Source organism: Pseudophryne corroboree, chromosome 7 (assembly GCF_028390025.1).
Source record: "Pseudophryne corroboree isolate aPseCor3 chromosome 7, aPseCor3.hap2, whole genome shotgun sequence".
NCBI lineage: Eukaryota > Metazoa > Chordata > Amphibia > Anura > Myobatrachidae > Pseudophryne > Pseudophryne corroboree.
In genome coordinates, this window is record NC_086450.1 from 242,590,629 (window position 1) to 242,603,960 (window position 13,332).

A 13,332-nucleotide genomic window follows, 5' to 3' on the forward strand; every position below is an offset into this window, starting at 1 on the left:
GACCTTGTCTGCTCTGTGGTCTTGCCAGTTACCTTTGGAGCCAACTGACCTCTCTGCTCCTTCCCTGTTTACTGATACTGGGTAAAACAAAATGTAACTGTTTCTCCGGCAGGGTCCACAGGTTATCTACAGGATAACAATGGGATATGATGGAGCAGCGTCAGCGGATTTGCACCAATCGGTCAAAGCTTTCCGGCCTCCCCGCATGCAACGGGCCCATCCATAAATCCCCACCCCCTGGCTCAGGCAAATCATTTTTTTGTTTGGTGCGACAGGAGCCAGACCATGGTCAGAGGGCTGCTGCTTTTTAGCAGCCCTAAGCTTTCTTATTTTATTGTTATAGTCTTACAAATTTTTGAGTGATCTTTCTAAACAGCATCTTATATGCTACGTTAGAAAGATCCGCTCCAACAACTCTCCGCCGGGTCGCGACAATGCTTACGAGTACAGTGCTGTTTCAGCGCGCATCTGTGTCGGATATACTAGCAGGTCCAGCAGACATTACCAGGCTGTGGCCAGAGCACGGGGAGAAGGTAAGGCATCGATTCCGCTTAGTAGACTGAATACGTACACAGCCACACTGTTTTGGGAGGAGACTACCAAACAGTAGCTGACGCGGCTGCCACCCTGGGTGCACCAGCGCTAGGCCTCAGGGATCAGAGGCTCCAGGAATAGTATGAGGCCGCGATCCCTAAGGTTGATGTCAGCAGTGGGGAGTCAGACGCTCTCCTGGTCGCCCCTCTCCCCGGTTCATGACCAGTTTCCTCTGAGTCTACCACCATGAACTGTTTCCTCGGTTCCGTCCCAGACGCTGCCACGAGGATACCCAGTTGCAGCATAGGCAGCTGTGTGACCAATGCATCTGTGTTCACTGAGCGCTACCACGAGGGGACCCGGTCGCAGAATAGTTGCCTGTGTGACCGGTGCATCTGTGTTCACTAGGTTCATGGAGTGGCAGTGTACACTAGTAGCATCTGGATCCACTCAGTGTTTGCTGACATGATCGATCTTGGAAGTGGGGGTGAGTCTCCCTGTATCCCACTCTACTGAGTATGGGTAATACAGCACTAAATCTCTATCTACTTTTTGAGTACGAATAGTTAGATAAGTGCCTGATGCATATGAGTCTCTATACCATTGCTGTTGTTTCTTTCTCATTGCGTCTGAATACATTAGATCTGTTTAAAACATGATTCAGTAAATGTGTTCTCCTACATACTTAAAATGTTATGGTAGTTGATAATGTACTCATATTGTTTATTATACTAATGTATAACATGTGACTGACTGCTAGTATGATGCTGACTTTACTATATGTCTGTCAGTTTGTGTTGCAGATCCTCAATGCTGGTGCATAGGTCGGGTCGGATGGATATCATTTTAAAAGATTAAAGTGATTACAATCACAAAATTGTGTAGTACACTGTGGAAGTGCTGATTATTTATCATGTATAAAACGGCAAAGGTGAGGACACTCATACCATGTTTGCAAAGCTGTATTATCCTCTCATGATCTGGTTCAGCATGGTTTGTGTGCATAATGTTTTAGCTTCAGCAAAAATACAAGGCAGATGCAGGTATAAATGTATCCACCTTGAGCTATCTTTGCACAGACTTTATCCAATAAGCTGAATGGATAATTCCTCCAAAATCCTGTACCAGGGATAGGGTTACACTATTATCCTTTACATGCAGATCCACCTATGGTGTATCACTCCCAGCAACAGCTTCTCAGAGCCAGTGGTAAGTAAATCTTCACTCTCACAGGCTATACATTGTTCAGATTCATCGGAAGATGAAAGCCCAATTTATTCTACTTCATCATACAAAAAAGAGGTAGGTCTCAGCTCTGGAATATAGCTGAGTTAATTAAAGCAATGAAGCCATTCTACCCTTAGAGGATTCAGCAGAGCCTGTGTTAAAAACCAAGGCACCTGTGTTTAAACATCCCAAGACCTGAGTTTCCAGGGTCAGATCAGCTGACGGAAATCATGGAAGAGGCTTGGGCTACGCTCAATAAGAAGTTTAGAATTCCTAAGAAATGGAATTCTAACTATCTTCTTCCAGCTGGGGATTGTTTAAAAAGGGGAGATTCAAATAGTGCAAAAATCGACATTATGTTTGCTTTCAACAGCATGGATAGGAGAGTGGATGGGTTTCAAAAATATTTTTTTTTCCCTGTCTAGGGCAGTCATAAGGCAAAGACTTGAATGGCAAAGGCAGTGGTTGCCTGGGCTGATGCATTGGAAAAAGATTTTTCAATAGAGCAAAAATCTCATATAGCTCATATAAAAAACAGACTGCAATGTTCCTGGAGAAGCAGCATTGGATATATGCATTATTTCCTCCAGGGCATCAGCCCCAACTATACCTGCTCACAGAGCAGTTTAGCTGGATACATGGAAGCTGATTCAGAATCTAGGAAGGTTTGGGAATCATTGTCCTTTTCTGCAGATATTTTTGGTAAAGAATTGACAGATATTCTGGAGTCAGAAGCAGACTCCAAGAAGGTCAAGTTCTTTCCATATACAGTTTCAAACCTAAAGTTCCACCCCTTTTGGTCTCTAGGAAGAGTGAAAGGAAAAAGCCAATACAACAAGTCTGGGAAGACTAGGAAAGCATTGGGCTACCAGAAGTCCGGTTGGAATCTACAGCTACACCACACTGGATAGGCCCAATCTCATCTGAGTTTGGAAGCTAAGCAGTGTTGGGCCTGGTTAGTACTCGAATGGGAGACCATCTGGGAATACCAGGTGCTGTAGAAAAATAAACCATCAGTCTGATGGTGTGGGCCTCTGCCTGTGGGACCCCAGGCTGGGGAAGCCGATTTCTTCAGGTCGCAGATCTGGCACGGTATCTCTAGGTTATGCTTTTGCCTTCAAGACAGCCCGTTTCGGGGAGAGACAAAGGACCAGGCTTTGCAAAAAGCAGTTCAGAAATTACTTCAGTCAGAAATAGTCATTCCAGTTCCTCCTGCAAACGAGGACAAGATTTTACTCCAACCTCGTTTTAGTTCGGAAACCAAATGGGTAATTTCGGCCCATGCTCAATCTTAAAATGCTGAACAAATACATTTTTGGAACCTCGGTTGCACTTGGAATTGTTACATTCCTTATGTTTGGCATCGAGCCACGGGATTATATGGTATCCTTGGATTTACAGGATGCTTACCTACATGTCCTATACCACTGTTCCTCAGTGTTATCTAAGGTTTGCTATCCTCCAACAGCATTTTCAGTTCTAGGCCTTTGGGTTAGCCACAGTCTCCAGAGTATTTACCAAGAATATGGGGGTGATAACACCTTATCTCCACCAGTTTTCCCATACCTACACAATCTTTTAATCCTCACACAGTCACAGGGATTGCTTTTACGTCATCTGCAACAGACAATAACGTGTTTGCAGAGGCACGAGTGACTCATTAATTGGACAAAATCATCTCCAGTCCGTCACACCGGATTACTCACTTGGGGGCTGTACTGGATCAGGTCTGCAGAGAATAATTTTTACCTTGCAACAAGATATCCAGGGTTTAGTCTAGGATTCAGGACTTGCTACACAGTCAAACGGTATCCATTCAGCAATGCGGGTGATGGGTTTTATGGTATCTACATTGACAGGGTGGAGTATGCACAATTCCACTCGAGGTCTCTGCAGCATCTGATTCTTACCAAATAGAATCTACAGTCACATCACATTGGATATGCCCAAATCTCATTGAATCGTGGAGGCTGGGCGGTGTTGGCCTGGTTGGTGCTTGGAGGGACCACCTGGGAATACAAGGTGCTGTAGGTGGTATTAATGGATTGCATCAGATAATAAAAACGGACTATGGTACTTACAATAAAAGTAAGAAGTTCATTAGCCTGGTGGCTACAGACATCCCAGCTGGACAAAGGGAAATCCTTTTGATATCAGATTGGGAAAATTCTGACACAGGGGAGCAGTGTCAGGAAGGTTGTGTTCCCAAAGAAGAAATTTGTCTGCCGTTAAAGGTTGGAACTTCGGGCCATATACAGGGCACCGACATAGGCACGGGACAGTCTTCAGGGAAAACAAGTCCAGTTCCGCTCAGACAATGCGACGGTAGTAGCATACTGTACCTTAAATCAGGGAGGAACTCGCAGCCGAAAAGTGATGAAGAAGGTAAGTCACATACTAAAGTGGGCAGAACTTCATCATCCAACCTTGTCCGCTGCTTTCATTCTGGGAATCCTAAACGGGGAAGAGGACTTTTTCAAGTCGACACACCATTCAGGGAAGTGAATGGGCTCTACACCCGGAGATCTTCCGGACTCTAATAAAACAAGAGGTGCTTGCCAGAGATATATCTCATGGCGTCAGGTCTGAACAACAAAGTGCTCACATACGGGTCAAGAACAAAGGATCCCAGAGTAATCTTTGTGGATGCCTTAACAGTGAGATGGTACTTTCATCTGGCTTAGGTGTTCCTCCAATCACCCTATTACCCAGGGTGGTAAGAAAGTTAAAACAAGAAAACCAGCAGAGAATGGCAATGGATGCTCTCCTTCTTCTGCTCCCTCAACGTCCAGACCTACTAACGCAGGGTCCTGGTTATCACGGACATCTGGATCGACTGTCTTTGACAGCGTGGCCTTTGAAACCTCTATCCTGAAGTCAAAAGGATATTTTCAACAGGTAATTCAAACAGTGTTCAGAGCAAGGAAACCTTCCTTAGCTCACATTTATCACCAAATATGGCAAGCCTATATTCATTTGTACAGTGAAAGAAAATTGGACCCTAAATCTTTCAGAATTTCCAGGGTTTTAGCATTCCTTCAGGCAGGAATGGATAAAGGTTTGAAGGTGGCTTCCTTGAAAGAGCAAGGGTCAGGCATTGACTGTAGGGGTGCAAAAGTAAATGACCAACTTACAGGATGTGCGTACTTTTTTCCAGGGTATGCTGCACATTCAACCTTTGGTTGTTCCTCCTACAGTGCCGTGGGACTTATGTTAGTCCTGAAAGCCCTTCAAGTTGCCCATTTGAACCACTTAATAAAATGGATCATAAAGGGTTGACAGATAAAGTATTTTTCTACTGACTATGTCGTCAGCTAGAAGAATATCAAACTTAGGGGCATTGTCAGGTTGTTCCCCATTTTCTGATTTTTTTTTTTATCCAGATAAACCAGTTCTCAGAACTAGATCTGGGTATCTTCCCAAGGTGATGACTAAGTTCCACCTTAACGAAGGAATTGTTGTCCCAGCTTTTCAGGTTCCGGGCCTTTCTGCGGGAGATGCACCGCTGGACGTGCTCCGTGCAATAGGCATCTACGTGGATTGTACCAGTGCCATCAGAAAAGCAGATTCTCTCTCTTCATTCTCTACAGATTTCACAAGAGAAGATGGGCTGCTGGTAAGCAGATGCTGGCAAGATAGCTTCAGATGACGATTTCAGAAGCATATTCTCTAGCTGATCTCCCTATTCCGGCTAATGTCTCACTCTACTCGTAAGGTAGGTCCTTTTTGGGCAGCACAATGTGGTGCTTGAGCAGAACAGGTATGTAAGGCAGCCATATGGTCTTCCCGTTACACATTCATTAGACATTATGCCTTGGATACCTTTGCCTCTCACAATGCTGAATTCGGGTGAAGGATTCTCCTGAGCATCAGGAGCGTCCCCACCACTAAACTGCTTTGGGAAATCCCATTGTTATCCTGTGGATGACCTGTGGACCCTGCCGGAGAAATATACGTTGTGGTAAGAACTTACCATTGATAACGGTATTTCTCCTAAGTCCACAGGTTCCACAGGGATCCCTCCCTGACGCTCCTGATTTGAGGATCCTTTTACTCACTAATCTCTTCCTTCTTGTACGGAAGGGTGTGCATGTGTGTTCTTCTCGCCTGATTAGGGTTCTACATGATGCTCCTGCCTTGAGCTTTGGAATACAACTGATTTGCCTGAGCCAGGGGGCGGGGATATATGGATGGGCCCATTGTATGCAGGGAGGCCGGAAAGCTTTGACCTATTGGTGCAAATCTGCTGTCACTCCATCATATCCCATTGTTATCCTGTGGAACCTGAGGACGTATAGTAAGAACTTACCATTGATAACGGTATTTCTCCTAACGTATATTTCGTTGTCATGTGTTGTCTAGTCTCTCAGGTCTCGGTCTCCAGATCTGCTGAGTCTTCTCGCGGGTGACCCTGGTGGGTTGCCTCTGCGTTCGGGCTTGTTCTGGAACCTTCGTTTGACAGTTGGCTGTTCAAGGTGTGAGGATGAAATGTGGGGACCTCTGGTGGCGCAGCATGTTAAGTCCCTCAATTACATGATGTTCTGGGGGACTTTCCTAGGATGAAAATATGGCATTCCGTGGTGTTTACTGTACTGTATCTGTGGACACATGATGCCTTTAGTCCAACCATTCCTATACTTGAGGACGGCATAGGTTGCCTGGAGTGCATACTCCTGGTGGTTGGTGGCACCTTTTCCATTCCGGTTTTGTTAGCAACAGGTCTCTTAATGCACTTCTGTAGGGTGAAGACTCGCTTGTCGGCCTTCTCTACAACTATTACTGCCGGACATTCAGCCGTTTGCTTCGGCTGTTTTTTGACCCTCAAGTTCCGCCTTACTCCTTCGGACCTCGATGGTTTTTGCAGTATTGCAAATTTTTTAGCTATCCTCTGCAGTCTCACGGCTTTTCAGGGCACGATTGTGGCTTCAGTCTTTGCATAACATGTTGATTTCCCCTTTGTTCGATCACTGCCTGGCCAGCCTCGACATGATATCTAGCTCACTGGCGGTGCTCTTGGCGTGATATGGGTATTCCAGTTATTGTTGCGATATCTGTATCCCAGTTATCTTGGTGGGTCTCTGTATCGGCTGCCTCGAGGTCATACTGAATCTTCGGTTGCCTGACAGCCTTTTGTCATGCTCCACAGTTCTTTCGGCTGTGACCTTGAGTCTCGGCTTGACTGCATTTTTACGGAATTTTCAGCGCTCTCCCGTCTAGTTTGGGAAGCTCTGGGATGTCCCTATGGAACTGAATTCCAGCGTCCCCTATGGATGATAGAGAAAACAGGATTTTGATACTTATCGATAAATCCCTTTCTCTGAGTCCATAGCTGGACGCCCACCCTATGCTGCTCTCTTCCGGTGGTGTGGTTTTATCCCCGGTGGTTCCAGGTGGCTTGGTGTTCTTTGGACCTGGTTGCACTGTTTATTTGCGTTACTGTCCGTTTGTATTTTTGTTTGTCTGGCTTTCATGCAAGTGTAAATAGCTCTTTCTGTACGGTGTCTACTTTCAGTGTAACAGATCGTGGATTCTTATCCTGGGTGTGACTGCTACAACCGGTGTGATTTCAAATAAATAACAGTACTCTGTGTGTGTGTGTGTGTGTGTGTGTGTGTGTGTGTGTGTGTGTATGTATATATATATATATATATATATACAATGAAAGAAGAGGCGGCACTCAGAGTCTTGGTAGCGGTGTCAAACTTGTATTACGTGCGATCTACGTTTCGGGGACCAACTCCCCTTCCTGACGAAGGGGAGTTGGTCCCCGAAACGTAGATCGCACGTAATACAAGTTTGACACCGCTACCAAGACTCTGAGTGCCGCCTCTTCTTTCATTGTATGCATCTTGGGGTGACCCCCCAGGGGAGGGCACCTGAGCAAGCCGGTCCTACGGGATTGCTGGAGTGCCGGAGCATTTTCTGTTGTTATATATATATATATATATATATGTACACATACACACAATTACATATATATGTATACTGTATGCATATGTGTTTGTGTGTATGTGTGTGTGTGTGTGTGTGTGTGTGTGTGTGTGTGTGTGTATATATATATATATATATATATATAGATAGAGCAAACAAATGAGGCGGCACTCTGAGTCTTGTGAATCACAAAAATTAGTGTATTAGCAAAGTTGACGTTTTGGGGACATGCTCCCCTTCTTCAGAACAAACATGCAAGTGGCAAAATGTGAACATTAAATACTCTAATTTACCCTTTGATCCTCCCCCACCGGCGTTCGCCTCCATCACGTTGCCCGCAGCTCCGTCCTGTCTCTTCCGGCTTCCAGCAGCTGGGTGGATGTGATGTCGCGGGACCTGGCTTTGTAAACATGGCTACGCGTTGCCATGCTGCCTGCAGCTCCCTCATGACGTCTTCAGCTTCCAGACGCGGGGCGGAAGTGACATCGTGGGACCCAGCTTTGTGACCAAGGGGACGCTGTAAACAAACAGAATTTTTTTTCTGTGTAGTCAAACTTAATACAATGACAGTGACATCAACACATAACATGTAAAAACAGTGTATTACGATTATTAATAAAACATTTTATGGCCCGAAAGAACAACCTGTGGACATTATACATATAATATATAAGAAAAACTATGTTAAAAAAAGGATTATGCATCCTCAAATTCATTAAGTGTGGTAGTCACGTATTCTATAAATTTTGTTATGCACATTGTGTGAAATAAGACTAGGCATATTACTATCTAAAAAATTTAATATAAACAATAAAAAAAATTGTGTTTCTAATTATGTTAAAAAAGGGGAATCTAAATTGTTACGTACCCCACAGGGTATTTTTACCCCAAAAGAACCCAAACATTTCTTTGGGAATAATGATGATGTTACAACTATCCATACTTAAAAAAGAACGAAAACAAAGTCTCCTGTGTCATGGCCTTGCGTGCTAATGGACAAATAGTATAAAACAATAACCTCTGGTTAATATCAGATACTTTACTAGTATGCATCATGACTGGTATATTAGAGAAATGGGGGATTACAAGAAATGAATAAGCCCCAATGTTTTATTGAGGCCCTTGGGACGAAGCATTTGTAATCTAAATACCCATTGTGATTCTAACTGTAGAAGCTTCTACCCTCTGTTACCCCCTCTAATGGACTCCGGTATATGGTCGATTATCCTTTGTCTGAGCATAGCCATATCGTGTTTTTGCTCAAGAAAGTGTCGTGCCACAGGTTGTTCCGCAACACCTGTCATGAGGGCATTGCGAATAGCTTGCCTGTGCTGTGCCATGTGGATTTTAAATTAGCATTCGGTCTTTCCTATGTAATTATCACATAGAACACAAATTTAGAACTACAGGTCAGTGGCCATTTTCTTGGGAATTTTTTACCCGAAAATGGATGTGTGATGGTATTACCCGGGGGCATGAAAGTGCAAGTAGTGCACCCAAGACACTTGTGACATCCATGCTTTCTTGTCAAAAAATGTGTGTGTGCTGATTTGAAATTTGTAATATCCGTTTTTACCACCATATCACGGATATTGCACTATCTGGTATAACTGGACATAAATCTTTTTAGTGTAGGGCTGGTAAATCTGAATCTGAAGATACTATAGGCCATCATTTCTTGGCCATACTGCTTGTACGTGTGCTACTGTACTAAATTCATTAACCCATGTGATGGCATTTAGGTATTTATCAACATTGTTGGGATTTAATAACTCAATTCTGTCATTAATGCTTTTGTTCTGGCAGATTTTAAAAGTTTAATTGGATATCCTCTCTGTTTGAATTTTTCTTCTATTTTATCTAATTGTCTGTCTTAATCACTGCTATCGCTGTTAACCCGGCACACTCTTAAAAATTGTGAATAAGGTAACCCTTTTATTGTGGGTGCAGGGTGAAAACTATCATGGCGAAGCAGAGTGTTACGGTTAGTCGGTTTGGTGTATAGATTAGTAACAATCTGACCTGCTTGTAATTTGATATGTATATCTAGAAAACAAATTTCTTGTTTGCGTACTGTCATCGTTAATTTAATGGGGCTTAAGGATTGGTTCTGGGTTGTAATTAAATCTTCAAGCTGTTTTTCTGTACCCTGCCACATCAGTATCAAATTGTCAATGTACCGGAAATATAGAAACAACATTTGTGCAACATCCCGTTTCTCAAAAAACAAACTTCTCTCTATGTCCCACATATATGTATAAGCGAATATAGGGGCCACAGAGGACCCCATCGCACAGCCAGTCTGTTGTATAAAATATTTGCCATCAAACATGAAGTAAATATGGCTCAGAGTAAAATTGAGCAAAAGTAAAAAAAAATTCAATATCTGGCCCCACATATAATACATTACCAACCAGAAGCCATTTCACTGCCTGTATCCCCGCTTCATGGGGTTTACAGGTATACAAACTGGCCACATCAAGTGTGGCCAGTATAGTGTCATCAGGGACTGTACCTATCAACAAAAACTTGTTTAACAGCGCATTAGAATCTTTGAGGTGTGTGAATGTATGCTGAATACAAGGCTGAAGGTAAGAATCAAGGTGTCACGATCCGGGTTATTAGCCCCCATTATTTACCTGCTAAGTGCCTCCTGAGACTGGCCCGGCGTTCCAGGCCTGTATTCCGCCTGCGCTGTCTGCGGGCAGTGCGCTGCATGTCTGTGTCTCAAGGTTCTCTTCAGTGATCGTGGCAGTGCTGGGCCATTGGCAACATTATATAAAATATCCATTTGTTTGCAGTATGGCGTCTCCTGCCCTCCGCGGCCTCCGCCGCCATTACTGCCGATTCCTACATGTAAAGTACAAACAGACTTTCCCTCCAGTTTCAAACATGGGTGCAGCCATGTTTGTTTCTCATCACATGTTGTTTTCAGCCTATCCGCTGCCTTAATTATGCAGCCAATCCTTGCTCACCAACTGGTATAAATATCCTGTTCCAGGGCTGGATAATCATCAGTGCTTCCATTCATATCGCTTCCAGCAGTGCTTGGTGTTACCATCTGCCTACAGCGGTGCTGCACGTCATCTCCAGCGGTATTCTTATATTCATCGATGATCATCATCGAACTTTTGCTCCTGCTTTCATCATATGCAAATTTCGTGGCAACCTTCAGGCACATCTTCGATGAGCCAAATCGTGTGACGTCTGCTTCTCCGTCACATCAGGGGACACGGACAGTCGGGCAATATTTAGTACAATTCCAGATTCTAGCGTCTGAACTCTCCTGGAATGACGACGCTCTCTATGCAGCATTCTGGCACGGGTTGTCTGACCGATTTAAGGATGAGCTTGCTACTAGAGACTTACCTCCTAAAATTGATGAGCTCATATCCCTCTGCACCAAAGTTGATCTCCGATTCCGTGAAAGGGCGATTGAGCGAGGAAGATCCATGCTTCCTAAAACCTCTAGTGTTTTACCTCCTCGTCAGTTATCTCCCCCCAAAGATGAGCCTATGCAGATCAACCGCTCTCGTCTGTCGCCTGCCAAGCGTAGAAGACGTCTATCTGAACACCTGTGTTTATATTGTGCTGCTCCATCCTGTGTCATCAACACTTGTCCGAAGCGTCAGGGAAACTCCAAATCCTAGCCAGTTAAGGTGAGGGTAGGCTAGGAGTAATGAGTTACTCGCCATCATTGTGTGATTGTACACTTCCAGTTTCTCTTCAGGTATCTCAGCACTTCAGGAACCTCATCGCTTTGTTGGATTCTGGAGCAGCTGGAAACTTCGTGACTGGAATTCGTTAAGCGGTGGTCAATACCCACCAAGAGACTTTCGTCTTCCATATGCCTGACTGCGGTGGATGGCAGCAGGATTTCCGATGCAGTCATTAATCTGCCTATCCATCTGAAGGTAGGAGCTCTACACTCTGAGTTGATATCATTCCTGATCATTCCTAAAGCAACGCATCCTGTGGTTCTAGGCCTTCCATGGCTTCGTCTTCACAATCCACAAATTGATTGGACAACTATGGACATCCTGGCATGGAGTCCTTCCTGTTTAGAGACGTCTTCAAAAGGTACTTCCAGCCCACATTTCTTCCAAGTCTACAGATGTTCCATATCCACCGTACCGAGACATCACTGATTTATTTAGTAAGTTCTCTGCAGATATTCTTCCTCCTCATAGGGAGTGGGATTGTCCCATTGATCTCATTCCAGGGAAGTCTCCACCGCGAGTCTCACTTCCAGAGACCCACTCTATGGAGGAGTATATAAAAAAAACCTGGCCAAAGGTTTCATTTGACCTTCCTCCTCACCAGCTGGCGCAGGCTTCTTCTTTTTGAAAAAGAAAGAGGGTGGACTACTGTGGGCTCAATGACATCACAGTGAAAAACCGTTATCCTTTGCCTCTTATCACTGAGCTATTTGATCGTGTCAGTGGAGCCACCATCTTTTCCAAGTTGGATCTGAGGGGTACGTACAATCTCATCCGTATCCGGAAGGGTGACGAATGGAAGATCGCGTTTAACACCCATGACGGACATTACGAGTACCACGTCATGCCTTTTCGGACTCAGTAATGTGTCAGCAGTATTCCAGCATTTCGTGAACTAAATTTTTCGTGATATCCTCTACCGACATGTTGTGGTGTACCTCGATGATATTCTCATCTTTGCTAATGACTTAAAGGAACATCGTCATTGGATCAAGAAGTTCTGTCCCATCTCTGTGCCAACCATCTCTATTGTAAATTGGAATAATGTGTCTTCAAGGTCAAGTCAATTCAGTTTCTGGGGTACATCTTGTCCGGTTCCAAATTAGAAATGGATCCTTAGAAACTCCAGGCTATCCGTGATTGGCCAATACCTACAACACTCAAGTCTGTTCAAAGATTTCTGGGGTTTGCCAATTATTACAGGAGGTTTATTCGGGGCTTCTCTACTATTGTGGCACCTATCACTGCTCTTACAAGGAAAGGTCCTAATCCCTCCAAATGGTTTGAAGAAGCCACTCAAGCTTTTTATCTACTTAAACAGAAGTTTGTCTCTGCTCCAGTTCTAAAGCAGCCTGATATCAGCTCACCCTTCACCCTGGAGGTGGATGCCTCTTCAGTTGGAGTCGGCGCAGTGCTGTCTCAAAGTGCCGAGGATGGCCACCTACATCCATCTGGCTTCTTCTCACGGAAGTTCTCTCCTGCTGAGCGCAATTACGCCATTGGCGATCAATAACTTTTAGCTATTAAGCTCGCTCTTGAAGAATGGGGATATCTACTGGAGGGAACTTCTTATACCATCTCTATCCTTATAGACCACAAGAACCTTCTGTATTTAAAGGCTGCCCAATGCCTCAACGCTCATCAAGCCAGATGGGCACTCTTCTTTAGTTTTGTCCAGGGTCACAGAATCGTAAGGCTGATGCTCTTTCCTGCTCCTGGGAGCAAGAAAATTTGTCTGAATCTACTGGTAAATATCCCATTCTCAATCCAGTGGAATTCTACGCCGTGAGAGTGGACTCTATGCCTCCACCAGGGAAAAGATTTGTGAAACCGGCCTTTAGAAGGAAGCTTCTGCAATGGGCACATTCCTCTTGCTTCGCCGGACATGCGGGTATTCAGAAAACCTTCAAATTTTTTTCCA

The 13,332-nt window shown here is 44.3% G+C and overlaps 1 pseudogene; it reads left to right on the top strand.

The window, feature by feature from the left end:
* The first annotated feature begins 2,646 nt into the window (after nt 1-2,646).
* LOC134946119 (5S ribosomal RNA) lies at nt 2,647-2,765 on the top strand (annotated as a pseudogene).
* The last annotated feature ends 10,567 nt before the right edge of the window (nt 2,766-13,332 follow it).